Source organism: Ambystoma mexicanum, chromosome 7p (genome assembly GCF_040938575.1).
Source record: "Ambystoma mexicanum isolate Mex_15411 chromosome 7p, UKY_AmexF1_1, whole genome shotgun sequence".
Lineage (NCBI taxonomy): Eukaryota > Metazoa > Chordata > Amphibia > Caudata > Ambystomatidae > Ambystoma > Ambystoma mexicanum.
In genome coordinates this window covers 611,092,152-611,109,991 of record NC_090939.1, presented here as the reverse complement: position 1 = coordinate 611,109,991, position 17,840 = coordinate 611,092,152, and the positions used below count along the sequence as shown (strand labels likewise).

The 17,840-nt window shown below is 45.6% G+C and overlaps 1 protein-coding gene across 5 annotated transcripts in view; it reads right to left on the bottom strand.

The window, feature by feature from the left end:
• LOC138526199 (cohesin subunit SA-2-like) overlaps positions 1–17,840 on the bottom strand; it is a 2,217,157-nt gene that overhangs the window by 2,020,760 nt on the left and 178,557 nt on the right. The gene's annotated exons all lie outside the window — the stretch shown is intronic.

Below are 17,840 nucleotides of genomic sequence, written 5' to 3'. Positions count from 1 at the left end.
CAGAAGGCCAGCCTAGTTTCTTGGAACAGGGTAACCTCTGGACAAGCCAGACCAATCACGGTAGCGATCGCGGCGGTCAAGACTAGGTCTCAAGAGGGGTGAGGGTGACTGAAAGCCCGCAATGAGCACACAAAGCAAGGAAACTTACAAATTACTCCAAGCAGGTGTTATATTAAAAATATAGACACATTTATTACAAGGCCTTTGTAATATTGACCATAGTAAAGAATCACGATAAAAGTCAAGTAAACCAATACATCACAATCAAATACAGTATATATACAATTACCGAAGGATCTAAAGAGTTAGAAGCACGAAATATGCAGACCACCTAGATGGGGAGGAAAACATGCAGTGCAAGTACTCGTTTAGACCCAGTTCAATATAGACACATTTATTACAAGGCCTTTGTAATATTGACCATAGTAAAGAATCACGATAAAAGTCAAGTAAACCAATACATCACAATCAAATACAGTATATATACAATTACCGAAGGATCTAAAGAGTTAGAAGCACGAAATATGCAGACCACCTAGATGGGGAGGAAAACATGCAGTGCAAGTACTCGTTTAGACCCAGTTCGCCTTCAGAGGCCATCTAACTAGAAGGAAGTCCGAGCCCTACGAAGAGTGGAGCCTTGTGCTCAAAAGTACCTGCACACGCTGGTACCGATGGGCCAAGGGGAGTCTCTTCAAGGAAGTCAGGCAGTTCAGAGTGGTGAACAAAGGAGGGCGACCAGATCTCCACTACTCAAGCGCGGCCTCCACTTGCGGGCAGAAGCAGAGCGCGAGTGTGCAAAAAGGTGTGCTGTTTAACACAGCGAGGAAAAGCTACGGGCTACTGCAGGAGGGCGACCAATTCCTAGCGTTGCTACTCACCGGTCCCCGATGCAGGCAGACCCAGGCTTCTCCGCGTCAGTTTCAGTGCTGGCAGGTTCAGATGCGAGCAGGGGACGTCTCGGCGTCGTGTAGATTCCGCGGCAGCAGAAGTTAGAGTTGAGGATGTCCCAAACGAGGTGAACCCGCACAGATTGTTACCACAGCAGGGCAACGGAGCGGCCGTGTGTATTTCAGCCCAAGCTACACTTCTCACTTCAGACCTGGGAATGCCAAGTGTACGAATCGTGTGAGAGTGCTAAGGGCTCGGAATACAACACAACCTGACGGCAGTAACAGAGCAAGACTCCTGTGTAGGCTGGTCAGTCCGCTGGATGGCCCAGAGACGCTTCCGAAGGCTTACGTGCAGGAGATGATGAAGATGCAGGGAATAGTTGTTCCCACTATTCCAAAGGGTCGAAGTACCAGTACAGGCCTTCTCGTTCGATCAGAGACAGAATGGTTTCAGAGAGCGACAGCAGTGCAGAGGAGCATTCCTTCAGCGGGTCACCAGCTATTCCTCGGTTCAGCCTCGTAGTTGCAGGATACTTGGCTCCTGTATCCCTTGTTTGTGAGAACTCAGGAGATCGACATGGTAGTGGTGTTTCCAGCCTCCTCTTATCCACAGTTCCCTTTGCGCCAAAACGGAGGGGACCCAATAGGAGATCTGCTCACAAAACACTCACACCATACGTGGACCTATCGCGGACCACGGTGTCCCAGGCATTCACGACACACTAGACTCTCTGGCACCCAGGATGTGTATTGGGACCAGACATCCCAGCCCACATCCTGGAGGCACACACAAGGCCTGTCGAAGCCCGCGAAAGCATCTGTGTTTCGCGGGAAAGTACATGCCCAAATAAGGAAGGCCCCGGGTCGGCTCGACCAGGGGAAGGTGAAGGGGGCAAGACGGTCAGCAGGCAGGACAAAGAGCTTCGTGGTCTGGCCATTTTGGAAGCCAGTCCACCATTTTGGGCTAAGCGCGAGAAACGCGCTTAAACAGCCAAAAGGAGCTCAAAACACAAAGAAATGATCGCTGCCACCAGTCCCGTCTGTGATTCACTTGCACCGTTCGTTAACAAGAGAGTGTCTAGGGCCTGTAGAGTGACTAGAGACCCAAGAGAGCAGTAACTTAGCTTACAGTGCTCTGTTGTGTCATGTTGCGCGAAAGCTGCAACATGATAAAAGAACTACGGAAAACAACGTTTCCCGGTACTGACTGTCTTAAGGGCATGTCAGTTTCCCCGTAAGAATGGAGCGAAAGCCCAGAGGAGTGCGGCAGAAGGCTGCGCTTCTCTGGCAAAGTCTAGATCATGGTGAAAAACAACAGCAAAAAGTTTAGGGGTTGCCACATGGAAGGAAAATTACCTATAATTAAGAAATCTTTCCTAACATTAAGGAACTTGGGTGTGGGCCTGGATATGCCATATTATTTTTTACTCACACCAACTACACTTTCTTTATTCCACCACTCTTCCCATAGTAATTTAATTGCACTGACACAATCTTCCTCTACCAGCTTTCTCTCTGAAAAATTAAGATTCCCCTTTCTTCACAAATCTGGGTAATTAGATTTTCACCTCCATCCCTGGTTCAAAGGTTGCATCTTTACAACTATTCTTGCAATCATACCTCCTTTTTGCAGCTACCCCTCTCTTATCCTCTTCTTGAACTTATTTATTTACTATTCGCATACATATGACCCTTATATGACTCTTATACACATATATAAATAATCCACCAAAATTATACAAAATTATAAAATACAAACACAGTATATATAAAATCCTTCTCAACCATATATATACAAATCCTCAATAATCTTAAATCACATCATTCATTTTCACAATATAATACATTAAATTAAAATCTTTACCATGGGGAGCCGCCAGGGGGCGCCGAGATGAGCTGATGGGTCTCGGCCAATCTCCTCCCTTGGGTGCGGAATTTCATGGTTTGGGCCCCCCCAGCCCCATGGAAGTCGAGGTCTGACCCCCCCCCGTGGGTGCTGAAGCTGGTGGGCGTTAGCTGAATGTGCCTGCGGTGCTGGTGGGCTTCTCCGAGCTGGAGATCAGCCGACGCCTTGCAGCGAGTGGGAGCGAAGTGCCTGCTCGCCCGGCGGCAGGAACCGCGCGGGTGTTGACTACCTGCCGGAGGGGGAGGGGCAGAAGACTGGGCCGGGGCCTTCTCCCCGGCAGCGAGGAGCTTTGGTGTGACGGGTCACGGACCCGGCGGGGCTGCTAGCGGGGCGCCTGGAGCGGTCCTGGAAGGCCGAGTAGCCCTGCTTGCGGAGCTCTGGGTGTCGGGTCCCGAGTGCCTGGAGAGGCTTGCCAGCTCGCCCCGCGGAGCGGTTCTATTGCCGGGGCTTTCTGGGTGAGTGCGGCCTGTAGTGGTGGTGCCCGCTGGATCCTGCGGGGTCCGGTAGCCCCCCCCGGGTTGGACTTTTCCCTGGCCAGGACGGCCGGTGCGGATTCTGGCGGCCTGCCCATAACTCGCTTGTCTTCGTCGCCCCAAGCGGGTTTTCTGTGGATTCGCCTTTAAACTCGGACTGTCTGCGTGGTCAGTGGTGTGTTGGGACTTGGGCTGGTGTCCCCAGTACTTCGTGGTGCAGTAGGAGGACTGATTTTTCTCTTTGGTGGTCCCACTGAGAACAGTGGCTGCTGAACCGCAGGGGAAGCCTGCGGGGGGACACTACTGGCCCGGCTTTTGCCCCACATTTACGGGTCGTCACCAGGCATCTGGGTGGCACGGTCAGGAATACCCATGCGCTGGTGGTAGGGCACCTCGGACTCTGGTGGAGCTTGCTGCTGTTCATGGCGCAGAAGGCTCCCTGAGGTAGTCCAGGGAGTGAGTGGGGTCTGCTCTGCAGTGCGCAGGGCCGGTGGACTTTGCTGGTGGGTCTCGTGTATGGACCTGTACTGCTGGATCTCCTGGAGCTAGCTAGCAGTTGTGACTCGCCTGGTATCTCCCCAGAGTGTAGGCGACTGAGCATCATCTGGTTCACTGGGAGGACTTGGTTGTCTGTGGGGGGTTCTCTTAGTGCCTGCCTCTGGAGCGTCTCAGGTGGTTCGCCCCTTTCTGGTTCCTAGATGGAAGGGGTGCAATCACTGCAGAACTATCGGCGTGCCCCTGAACAGGTGCCAGGCGGGACCAGTATGCAGGTGGCAGGTCTATCGGGGACATCAGAGGCTCAATCCATGAGCCAGAACATGGCCGCCCTGTTGGAGGAGATCCGTGGCTTCAGGGCTGATATTGGCAGGCGGCTTGACTCCCTAGATAAAAAGGTTGACGCTGTTGAGGACCAGGTCCAAGCCCTGGAGGCCAACCAGACCTCGGCAGACCTATTTGAAACTCAATTCGACATGCGCCTGGCAGAGTTAGAGAGGCGAGAGGAGAAGGTCGCTCTTAAGCTTGATGACTTAGAGAATAGGGAACGGCGATCCAACCTCAGGTTTCTGGGTATTCCGGAGCGGGAGGGGGAGACCCAGCTGGACATTGCGATGAGAGTCAAGTCAATCATAGGTAAGCTCTTTGATGGAGAGAATAGCAGCGAGCCCACCTTTGATAGAGTCTACAGAGCGGGAGGCCGTGCGGGAGTTCCGACATCCATTCTGGTCAAATTTCACTACTATTGGAGAAGTCGAAGATTCTGGAGCTGGCACGCCGGAAGGGCCCTATCGAGTGGGAGGGTGCTAAAATAACGATCTATCAAGACCTTTCGGCGCTCACCCTCGCCTGCCGGAGACTGTGTGGCCCTCTGACTAAGTGGCTCCAGACTAAAGGAGTGCGTTATAGGTGGGGATACCCGTTCTCCCTTAAGTTCAAGTTGGATGGCTATAAGTACTCCCTATCTACGGAGTCAGAGATTCAGAAAGACTCTAGCGAATTGCTGGGGGCCACGTCCTCAGGGCCGGAGTTGGGAGCCGGGGAGGAGGGGAGTCAGCGGGGTCCTTCGGACGCGACGGGTCGGCGCCGCGTCCGAGGGCGCAGGAAGTACAGAAAGGTGGCGACGCCTTCCCCGGAGCAGACTGCGTTGGGCCGTTGATGTGGAGGGTCCTGCTTCTTATGCATGCTTGAGTGCCCGGGGACTTTATGGTTGGTTAACTGACCTCGCGCAAGACTGTTGTGTCCTTTCTAGGTTCGGTCTGCAGGGCTATGCTTTTTTGGGGGAGGGGTGTGGGATATGGAATTTGAACTGTTGGGTTGTGTTCTTGTAGTTGGGGGACCCAAAGTTTCTGGTTGCTCGTTTAGTATTCAGCCCAAGTGGAGGCGATCATTGGCAGCCTGGTGGTGCGACAAGTGGATGTCGTGTCCGTTCCAGGCGCTCAGGGGTAGGATGGGTGGGGGGAGGGCGTGTTTGGTTGGGGAAGGGTGGTGTGAGTGGTGGTTCGAAGTGGGTATCTTTTTTGGGAGTTGGGGTGGTTCATTTTTGGCACTTGGGTCTACCTGGTTTGAGGGGTTACATATGCTCTTATTTGGGCTATACATGTGCCCGGGGGTCTAGGGGTTGGGCACTCTCGATGGCCCCCTCGGTGGGGGCAGAAGATCTTTTTGGCTTTTCTTATGGCTGACTCCTTACAGTTGATGTCGGTGGGGTCCTTAAATGTGCGGGGTCGGGACTCTCCGACTAAAAGGTTTTTGGTGTTGAGGGAATTTATTAGATTGAAGCTGCACTTTCTCTTCCTACAGGAGTCCCATTGGGTCAAGGGGAGGGAGCCTGCGTTCAGATCTAGGGCTGTCCAACATATGTTTCATGCTTCTTATGTGGCAAAAAAAACGTGTGATCGTTTTGATTTCTCAGAATGCCCACTTCTCCCCTAAAGCCCACATAGCTGATCCTGAAGGGCGTTTTATTATGGTTAAGGGAGAGTTGAGGGGCCGTCTCTTCACTTTTGTGGGTGTATATGCCCCAAATGAAGGGCAGGACGTTTTTTGGGAAGGAATGTGTGACAGGGTCAGAGGATTTGCGGAAGGCGCGCTAATTGTTGGGGGGGACTTTAATATGGTTTTGTGTCCGGAGAATGATAGGAGATCCCCCAAACCATGCCCCGACCTCAGGTACCATTTGAGAATGGCAGACTCATTCAACCAGGTTAATGGTGAGCTGGGTCTCGAGGGTGCGCACCCTACTTGGCGTGACCGCGAATCCCTTTTTACGTTTTATTCCATGGTGCATCAAGCCTTCTCGAGGATTGATTATCTGTTGGTGGATTCTTCCGCGAACAGGGACTGCGTGTCCGATTTCGGGGTTGTGGCTGTTCCATGGTCCGATCATGACTTAGTCCGAGTCACTTTGGGAATCCCTTCCCCGGCCCCGGGTAAGTCGATGTGGATTTGCAATGACTTGTTGCTAACAGATAAGGAGCTGAGGCAGTCCCTTCTGTCTTCTATTGAGGAATTCTTTTGCCTTAATGACACGGGTGAGGTGGAGCCTAGAATTGTTTGGGATGCATTTATGGCCACGATTAGAGGGACGATGATTGAAATGGGAGCTAGGAGAAAGAGGGAGAGGTTGAGGGAGGAGTCGAAGTTGAGGGAGCAAATCGCTGCCATTCAGCCGGGGGGAAGGTTGAAAACGCAGATCGCCCCAGGCCAGCGTGTAGCGCTTCAGAACCTCAGAGCGAAACTATCTGCCCTCTTTGTAGGCCAGACGGAAAGAAAGCTTGCATTCTTAAAGCAACAGTACATGGAGAAAGGAGAAAAGGCAGACAAGATTTTAGCCTGGAGGCTGCGAGAGTTGCGAAATAGTAGGAGGGTTAACTGGGTCTCTGGTCAGGCTGGAGAGAAAATCTTGCAGGATAGTCAAATAGCAGAGCAGTTCAGGCAGTATTATGAGGCTCTCTATGCTTCTGAATATGGTGGAAATGGTAAAGAAATGGACCGGTTCCTGGACTCCCTCCCTGTCCCCTGTCTCGATCGAGAGTCCTCGGAATCTTTGGAGCAGCCTATCTCGGCTCAGGAAATTATGGACACTATCGCGTCCCTGAAGAGTGGTACTGCTCCAGGAGATGATGGTTTCTCGGTCCGATTCTATAAGGCCTTTCGCTCCACGTTGGCCCCATTCTTGTCTAAGGTGTACAATGCGGCCCTGGAATCTGGTTCCCTCCCTAATACCATGATGTCTGCCCTTATCGTGGTGCTCCCTAAGGAAGGGAAAGATCCCTCCCTTTGTCAGTCTTATAGGCCCATCACTCTCTTTAATGTAGATGTTAAAATTTTGGCTAAACTGTTGGCAAATAGATTGTCTAAACTTCTCCCCTCAATAGTCCATGGTGATCAAGTAGGCTTTATCCCCGGACGCCAAGGTTCTGATAATGTAAGGAAAACCCTGGGCCTTCTGAATGAGGTGTCTAGGCGGGACTCGGAGGCTTATCTCCTTTCGTTGGATTCTGAAAAGGCCTTTGACCGTGTCGAATGGCCTTACATGGTGAAGGTCCTGCATAAAATGGGCTTGGGTGGCAATTTCTGTGGGTGGATTGCGGCCTTGTACAATGGCCCCCTAGCATGGGTACTGGTGAACGGCTGCACTTCGGCTGATTTTTTGCTCTCCAGAGGTACCCGTCAGGGGTGCCCTCTCTCCACCCTTTTATATGCTCTGGCAATGGAGCCCTTTGCCATCGCGGTCAGAACTGATAGTGGTGTTTCTGGGGTGCAGTGTGGGGACTGCAAATTCAAACTATCCTTCTTTGCGGATGATATTCTAGTATACCTGACCAGGCTTCACAAATCCCTCCCACATTTGTTAGGCTTTATCCGCTTCTTTGGAGCGTTCTCTGGGCTTAGAATCAACGTATCCAAGTCATGTATAATGCCGATGGGCGGACTGGACGTGAGATCAGCGGTAAATCAGAGGTGTATTGGATGAGAGTAGAGCGGGAGGCAACAAGATATCTTGGCACTAACATCCCTAGAGATCTAAACAAAGTGTGTGAGCTAAATTATCCCCCTCTCTTGACTGGGATCTTTAAGGATCTGACTAGGTGGGCTCCTCTCACTCTCTCTTGGTTTGGGTGCATGGTCTCAATTAAAATGAATGTGCTCCCCCGTCTCCTCTATCTTTTTTCATCCCTTCCTTGCATTGTCCCGGACTCTTTTTTTTTTTGATTCTCTACTATCCCGTCTACTGCGTTTTGTCTGGAACGGTAAGAGGGCACGAGTGAAATATTCCACCCTGACCCTCCCAAAGTCTCATGGTGGGTTTGGTCTCCCCGACTTTAAGCTGTACTATAAGGCAAACCAGCTGTGGGTGATGCTAGAACATCTGAGGGACGACCTTAGGACTTACTGGACGTATGTGGAAGATGTTCAGATCCATCCTTACAAAGTCAGGGATTTACTTTGGTTGCCTCCACGATCCCTCCCAGCAGGGGTTAAATCACACCCGATCCTGTCTGTTCTGTGGGTGGCCTGGAAGCCCAGCAGAGACAATAAGCTCCTCTCTTCTTGGCCTTCTCCCCTCTCTTCTCTATGGGGCCCCCCACTCAATATAGGATCCAGAGGCTTTCGTGAAACCCAATCCTAGTATGATCAGGGGGTGGAGAGGGCAGCGCAACTCTTTCATCTTGGTGATTTTATCGAATTTGGCCAGTTGTCGGAGGTGCTACGTGAGAAACCGCTTTCCATCTTCGATTGCCTGCGGCTTAAGGGTATCCTTACACAGGCTGGGTGGCGGGCTTCCCTGACCCGTCCCTTAACCCCCTTCGAAAAAGTTTTTGTGGAGGCTAAGTCCAGAAAGGGATCACTCTCCAAGATATACAACATGCTGGTTACAGCTAACTTAGAGGGTAGACAACCGTTCAAGCGTATCTGGGAGGAGAGATTGGGCATGACACTCGATAGCACATGGCAGGGAGTTTTCAGGGCTATCTTTAGGGGGGGGGGTTGTATACAGCTGCAATGGAGCATCATTTTAAGATTCTCCCCTCTTGGCATCGTCCTCCCGTCACCTTATCCAAGATGTTTCCCAGGGTATCCCCTATGTGTCCCAGGGAGTGCTCTCTCCGTGGTATTTGGTTCCACATGTGGTGGGATTGCCCGGTCATTCAGGTTTTCTAGGCGGAATTGCTTAGTTGGATCAAGAGCATCTTGGGGATATGCCCTTCTCTTCACCCCCTGGAGGTCCTCATGGGTACCCCTTTGCCTGATAGCGAGTCTGACCCGTTCACTAAGGTGGTGAGTGCTATGTTACGGGCGGGGACAATGGCCGTGGCTCAAATTTGGAAAAGTCCCTGCGCCCCTTCTAAGGCGGAATGGCTCACTAAGTTATTGGCAATTTTTACGTATGAGAAACTGTCAGCCATAATCAATAACATGTCTTCTTTTTTACAGGAATGGACTATTGTTTTGTTCAGTGCGGACTGTGATGCCTTGAAATTGTAAGCAGTTCAGATGTGGGGGGAAGTTTTTATCTAGGGGAGTGTGGTTAGTTCGCTGGTAGTTCGCTGGCCCTCACGTGACCCACCGGGACCCTATGACATCGAGGTTGTGTGGAAAAGTCTCAATGTATACTGCGTCCTTCTATTCCCCATGTACTCTCCGCTATATTTAAACCAGGTAGTTTTTGGTGGGGGGGTGGGTCTGTTATGCAATCTCTTTGCTTGTGTTTTACGCCTGGCTATTGTCTGTGGTAGACTGTTGGTGGTTTATGTTTGTCGAAATATTCAATAAAAACTAAGTGGAAAAAAAATCTTTACCTTGCAGGAAATAACACCACAATGTTCGCATACAATAAATTCCTATCGCATTATTGCATTACAGAGGTAATCTTGCCTCAACTTCGCTAAACTCTTGCATTCCATTAGCAAGTGCCTTATAGTTAAATTAAACACAGCATGTACAGCAGAACCTGGCATGCCTTCGAATACCAGTCCTACCTCCCATGATTTCCATGACTGGCACTGTATTAAATGTAATTGCATGTATCTCCATACTGTAAAACAATGTGGATAAGCTAGAAAGTATGCAGGCATCACACTTCGCCCCAAATAACTTCCTAGGAACTGTTCAATAACCTACTGGTTAAACGTACAATGTTGTGTTCCTTCTAACAAAGCCACAAAGTCTTTTTTACTGCAGATTTATAACCACGTTCAAAATGAAATGACCCTAATCCCAGGGTTTCATTGCAAATTTCAATACGTTTTAGGAATCCAACTCTTAATCTCCTATCTAGTAGTCCATGGGCTTGCCATAACTGAGACAGTAGTGTACAATGCAATGCCTCACCAAGTTTCTTACGAAGTAGGAGCCTCTTTTGCCGGACAAATAGTTTTACAACCAATGAGGTTATATTCCAAACTTTAAATATTCACCAGGTAAAGATGGGGCAATATTTACAATGTTCCTAATAACTTTCTCCTCCAATTTATGTATGCATCTCCCCCCCCATATTTCAAAACCACACATCATTAATGACCGGATCTCTGCTGTATACACAGTTAAGATGGAATGGACAGAATGCCCCTATGTTTCCTTACAAAGGCATTATTCGCACCAACCGTTTGAGTGACTTGCTTAGTTATCAGTTCCCAATTCTTAACCCATTTCAAAGCATCATCAATAACGACACATACATATTTGTGTTAATTTACTGTTTCAACTGTAGTCCCATTAATCAGCCAAGAAATATTCCTAATTTTCTTCCTCTTCTAAGGCTGGCTAAATATCATGTTTTTTGTTGTATGGTTTAAAAGCTAATTCTCCTTGTAATATGCCCTCAACCTATTCAATTTTAATTGCAAACCCATCAGGGTGTAATCAATAACTACTAAATCCTCTGCATATCCTAACCAGGATAGAGACAGACCACCATACTTAACCAGGTATGACCCACCACCATCTAGATCCGCCAAATACAAATTAAACAAGCAGGGTGCTAAGACACATCATTGCTTGACAGCCCTGCTTGTTTGAATCCAATTTGTTTGTAACTTTACCTTCTTTGCCTAAACTGACCCAAACTCGATTGTCTGGGTGTAATGCCATTAACATCTTGAGTAACCCATTTGGTATTTTCAGGGCCTCCAATTTCCTCCACAACTTAACTCTACTCCCAGTATCAAATACTGCACTTAGGTCTATATATGCAGCACAAACTAGGAGTCCCCTTACACCCCAGGAGTATTCAATTAAACTTACCAATGTTAGTAGGTTGCTTGTTGTACTCTCCCCCTTTCTAAAACCTGTTTGATTATAAGGGACTAACTTATGCATCTCACACCATTCTGTTAACCAAGAGAACCCTAGCGAATATTTTGGAGGGGATAATTAGCATAGCTAGGAGCCTATAGTTGGCTGCTTCATATCTTGACACCTTTTAAAATATCAGTACTAATGAGCTTTCTCTCTAACATGCCGGTAATCATCTGTACTACTTATGGCTTTGAACCCTCTTAGCAAAACCGCAGCCCACAGTAGGGGTTCAATTTTTAGCAATGCATTACTTGTACAATCGGAACCAATTGCCCAAGATACCTTTAGTGTCTTAATAATTTCGACCAACCGATTGATACTAACCTTACATTACCACATCCCCTTCATCATTATGTCACTCTCAATAGGTTCACCCAAATGTTCCAACATTTTACCAATATACAATTTCCAAGCACCGCACAAGACATTATTAATCAAAACCCCCTCATTAATCATATTCACACATTTACAAAACTGTGGGCCGTTTCTCTCAATGGCTGCTTTTACCAGACCCTTCCAAATATCTTTCTTTTTCTTTTTTTGGTATATTCACAGCCACCGCTTAAATTTATCCTTTCGTTCTTTTAACAAAGTTCCAGCTAAGACTAAACCACCAAACGATTTGTTTTCCCTCATCTTATTTAAATTTTGCCTCAGCCAGGACACAATTGTCTATTCGGCTTCCTTCCTCTCAAAAACTGAAAAGGTGACACTCCTGTTGTGCTCCGTAGTGTGATTCTGAAATGACGTTTTGTACCATTGTGTCATGAACCCAATCTGCGCCTGTACCAACCGACATCCTTATACTAGCTATAATAGTTCTATTAAATCTTTCCACGTGCTGATTGCAGGAGGTAAATTCTCCAACTTTCTGATGAAGTCGTCAAAATCGTCGGAATTACTGCCAGCAGGGTTATTAGCAGGTAAGATAGCTCAGCAGGTTAAGGTGCTTGTTGCTGTGATCGGCGTTTGATCTGCAGGTCGCAGGTTCAAATCCCAGCAAGGTTGATTCAGCCTTTCATCCTTCCAAGGTCAATAAAGTGACTACCAATTTCACTATATGGTATGTAAAGCGCTTTGGATCAAAGCAATATTCGACCAAAATCCCTATGGTGTCCCATGACTCCAAAAAAATGGGGACTAATTCTGCCTCTCACCACTTGTAATCCAGCAGTAAATCTGGTGGATCAAGTGGCGTTAACAGTAATTCCGCCAAACTTGTTACGAGGGCCATAGGCATCTCTAGCACCCTCAAAATATAATGGCCCCAGCAAGTCCACAGCCACATCTTCCAATGCCACATTAGGTGTAGCTGGTATTACCAGGGACGGCACTCTGACTTTCAAAATCTTGTCACTATCTCTACACTCATTACAAATTTGCACCACTCTTTAAAAAAAAAAATCCATTCCTGCCCACCAATAATCTGTGACAGTCATCTATGACATCCCTAAAACAGCATAATATCCCTCATCTCTTCTGGCACAACCTATCTTTGACCCCTGCAAACATTCACCTTGCAACCCAATTTCTTCCTTTATCTTTTTGTATCCCTAAATTCATCCATATTTATTGCCGATTTCCATCCCATCTACACACACTCATTGGACTTCTGATACACCTCATACTCTTGTTGGGATCCATCTGTGGCATATTTGTTAAAACTCCCACCAAAGAAATGTCATCTTCTGTTATAAACAACTCCTTTTCACAGGATTTCTTGACAAACCATCTGCCACCACAGGTTCTCTTCCCAATACATAATGTACCTCAAATTCCAATTCCTGTAGACTTATAACCCAATTGGCTATCCTCCTGGAAACTCAATCAGTCCCTTTTTTATTAAAAATTGCTGCCAGTGGTTTATGATCCGTTCCAATCACAAATGGCTTGCCCCACAAATATTATTTAAATTTTGATACTGCCCAAGACCAAGCGAGTGCTTCTTTTCTATAGCTGAGGATTTAACCTCAGCATCCTTCAAAGAACGATGTGCAAAACCTACAGTGTTTTCTGTCAATCCATCTCTCTGCATTAGTACTGCCACCATCTCCGATTCACTGGCATCAGTGTACACAATGGTGTCTAACTCATCCTTTTGAAACTGTTGCCTCAACCACATCTTTCTTTATCTTTTGAAACTCTCCTTAACACTCCTGTGACCAACAGAACTGTATGTCCTTCCTCGTAAGAGAAACAAATGCTACTTAGCTCGAGAAGGAAAGGAACATATCCTTGTTTGGCTTGTTCACAATGTAATAATGTGATCAAAGGCGATTTGGTGACACACCCACAGACAGGGAAGAAATATAAACTCAGAGATTTTGCCAACTGTATTTCTACAGGTGTGATATATGCTATAAAATGTCCATGTGGAAAATTGTATATTGGTCAAACCACCAGGGCAGTGAAGGACAGGATAACGGAACACAAATCGAACATCAGCTGCAAGAACATCAAATCATCCCTTGCTACGCACTTTTCATAACATCAACACACAGTAGCCCAAATTAAGTATATGGTTCTGGAGGTGATCAAAAAACCATACAGAGGGGGTGATTATCAATCTACTCTCTCACGCAGAGAAAAATACTGGATAGACCTTCTGGACACCCTCAATCCTCAAGGACTTAATGAGGAGTTCTCCTTGAGATGCTTTATCTGAAATACATCCGACTAATAGCTTTACTTTATTTTTTACCTTTATTGTATTGGCAACATATTATTTTATTGTATGTGCTCAAATTTGCATGTAGACTGAATCAGCATCATCCACGAATGGTACCATACCACAATGCATTGGGGGGGGCGATATCACTGCCAAAATGTACTTACCTAGATCACGCGCCATTATGATTATGCATTTAATTTTCCAAAATTAAATTAAAAAAACTTGAAATGTTATATATTACATAACATTATTGCATCTATAGTGTGTGTTAACCTATAGTGTAATATCTGCTACATTTGAGTTAGATGTATCTGGGATCTGTCTACCGGCCCATCGAGTAAATGAGATTCTAATACAGCAACTGACTACATAATAGGCACCGTGAATCTTCTTGTCAAATGCACTTAGTGATTTCGCGCTATATTGGGTATGTATCCATTTAGCAACTTGTAATATAATATATCATACAATACTATCACATTTGTAACATGTTTAAACTGTGGAATACCTGTCAAGTCCATACAAGTCCGGGTATTGATAACCGGCCCACTGAGTCAATGCGACTTCGTCATAGGGCATAATTGGTACCGTGAACACTTTACATGTTGTATCATGCACCATTAGTCATTGTGATCACTCTATAACCTCTGTTCGCTCTCAGTATTGTCGTCGGAAATTAAAACGGAAATCTAGTCATGTCAACCGACATCACACGGACATATTACATCCCATTTTTTTCTTCTCTTTAGGTTTAAAATGAACATATCATTCTCATTTTTCTTTACATAACTAGTCTTGAGCTATTAGCTTTTATGTGCTTTAATCAGAATATTTACATCACATCAGATCATGTGTATATCTTAGTAGCACCACCAGCCTCTGTCTTAAAATGGCGCCCATGTTCCTTAGTCATTCTGTATTTCCCCGTATGTCCATTTAACATAATGAGCAGTCCTTTCTCTATGTTGTTGTAGCGAGAGTAACCAGTGCTTTAGTTACCTAGACACCGCTCAAGCGTCTTGAAAGGTTCCCTAGGAAACAGTGTATCCCACCGCTACCTTCGTGAGGGACGCTTCGCCCGCATCTGGACGCTCGCGGCCACAGTCTCCCGCCGTTGATATTCTTGTAACTCGGAACGTTGGCACATGCTGTGTCTGCTGCTTACGTTCTTTTCTAAATTAAGAATCACGGATTGTTGACCCAATGCGTTACCCATACATCAGGACTAGGTAAGATGTGTATCTTAGTAGTTAGCACCATTTTTCTATCTGAGAGTGTTTGTTCATGGCTTAACGATGATACACAATATGACTGTGAACCTTATTACTGTTTTAGGTACCAGCCTTTAAAGCACTGCAAGCAATGTCTGCACCTTTTTGATATACCTACTGGTGAACATTATCTACAGCTCGCACGACATTGAAAAGCACACTGTGATTTTGGACCGCGTTGCACGCCCAGTGAGAGGTACACTTGGTGAATTGACTTTTATAATTACACTTGCTTCCAATTTTTTACCTATTTTCAATTACAATTATTACCCACCATTTATTCAGTATTGATAATATTATTGCAATACTCGGCTTTTTGCAAGTATGTAGACCTGCATCAAATCACATACTGTTTCGTTTATATTTAGGTTGCCGTCCTGGCAATGGTGAAGTTGTCCAACTTACTGAAGCTTGAGGACCCATATTACCTTAATACGCCCTACATGCTGGCATGCATTTGTTTTCACGAGTAAAGGTATGTGAGTTTCCAACATTACTCAATATGCCGTGCTTAGTTGAATATCCATCTAATGCAATAATTAGTCAGACTTAGTATATATCCTTATGTTACCAGCACTTCCAAATTGCAGTTACACTGATTGAGAGGATTATAGATTGGTCACAAGGACGACTCCCCATGAGGGATAGGTGCTCATTGGATGAAATGATATTTAGACATTTAAATATGTTGCATGTTTGTCACCTGTGAATGCTTAGTTAATTATCCGGCCTCTAGTGATTTTGCTGGTTCTTGAATCAATGCTTCATGAGCACTTTATGTATGGCCATTAGTTACAGGCATAAATTTGATACACTTTTTCATTTTACTGTTTTTCAGTTTACACTATTTTTGGTTCAAGAAGAAGGGATGTGGATCCCGAAACGTGTCAGCCATTTTACCTGAACTGCAATTGTGTACACTGTATACTCATCTAAATATTTGAAATTTTATTTTGTGTTCCGGCATAATAAGATTTATTGTTAAGGAATGAGCTGCAACAATTGAACTTTTTGATTTTTAAATATATGATTGTTTCAAACACAGACTGGTTGAATAATTACTTTACTTAACAGTTTACATATAGATGCTTTTTGAAGATTTATACTTAACCGTCATTACACGGTATACTAATAGTGTGCAGGGGATGGGAGGGCTCCTACCTTTGGATCCTCTTTTCTCTCACTACGGATAGGTATTTGTGGTCCTGTGCCAGGGTCACGTTTCCTCCCCCGCACCTTAAAAAAATACTTTCTTTACCCTCAGATGTTTCCAATACCTTAACAGACAAGGTGTGTGCATCTACATCTCCCTCTACACTTCCTCGTAAGCTTCTCATGTTTTTAGTTTACTCAACATATTCCTGTCGAATTTGGAATAATACTCCAGCAGTCCCAAAAATTATGCCACTTCAGATTTGTTCTTGGGAGTAGGCATTTCTAGAATTGCCTTAACTTAGCCAACTTTGGCCTCACTCCATCAAGTGTTACTTCATGTCCTAAAAATTCCACTTTAGACAGAACAAACTTGATTTTTTCTAGCGCCAGAGTAAGACCAACGTTTCCTATTCTCTCCAACACCTCTTTCAATCTGTCATCATGGTTTGTATTATCACAACCGGATACTAGTATATCATCTTGATAAGAATGCACCCCAATCCATGCAATATTTTTTGCATTATCTTTTGAAAAACACTGGCGGCAGATCCCAACCCAAATGGCATCCTCACACATCTGAACAGGCCTAAGATCATTAAGAATGTAGTGAATTCTGAAGAATTTGAGTGCAACTTCACCAGATGATATGCTGACTTGAAGTTTATTAAGGAAAACATTTTTGCTCCTGATATTTTCAGAATCAATTAATTAATTTTGGGCAACGGAAATCTTTCTGCAATGTTTAATTCTCTCAAATCTATTTATATTTGCACAGCCCCACTGGATTTCCTCACTACTACAATGGGGCAGACACATTCTGAAACATCAGTATGTACTATTTTTCATTCAGCTTCAAGCTTTATTATTTCCTTTTTCCCCTCCTTTCTCAATGCTAGAGGAACTGTTTCTAATTTTGCCTCTATTGGTCTTGCATTGTTTCTCAGTCTGATTTTGTGTACAAACCCCTTCAAGGATACTATCTTATTATTAAATACTCCTGGTACCCAATCTACAATTCCACCTGCCTCATTCTCTATTTTGTTATGAAGGTCTTCCTTTATTGTATACACTTGTTGCCTGGCATCGGAGTCTCATTCCAAGATCTGCCTAGCTAACCCATGAAAGCATATTAACAGTTTGGTGCTTCTTTCATGAAACTCTAACTTTGCAATTAATTCACCAATAATGTCTATTGGGACCCCCCCACCCCCATATGCATTTGTGCTAACTCTAGACTCCTTCAAAGTACAGCATTTCAGTTCACTTTTACATGTCCTACTGCTCAACAATGTATAATCAGCACCACTGTCAACTAATATCTAAATACCTATAATATTCACCTTGATAATGGTTTGTGGCTTCCTAATTCTTCCACCATTGACTGCATTAACAATGTTGACTTCTTCCACTACCTCACTCATACCTTCAGACTCATACCCACTTGTGGTTTAATCTACACCACCACTTTGACTCCTTCGACAGCCATACATTCTTTGTCCATTGCTAAATGTTGTGTGCTTCCACACCTAAAGCATCTCTTGATGTTGTAATTCGTATCCTCCTAGCTTCCATTCCCCAGAGTACTGCGAGAGTCCCTCCTAACTGCAGCCCGTCTTCCACGCCCTCTATATTTGTTCCGCCATCTTGCCTCTCGTCAAAGTCTGATAAAAT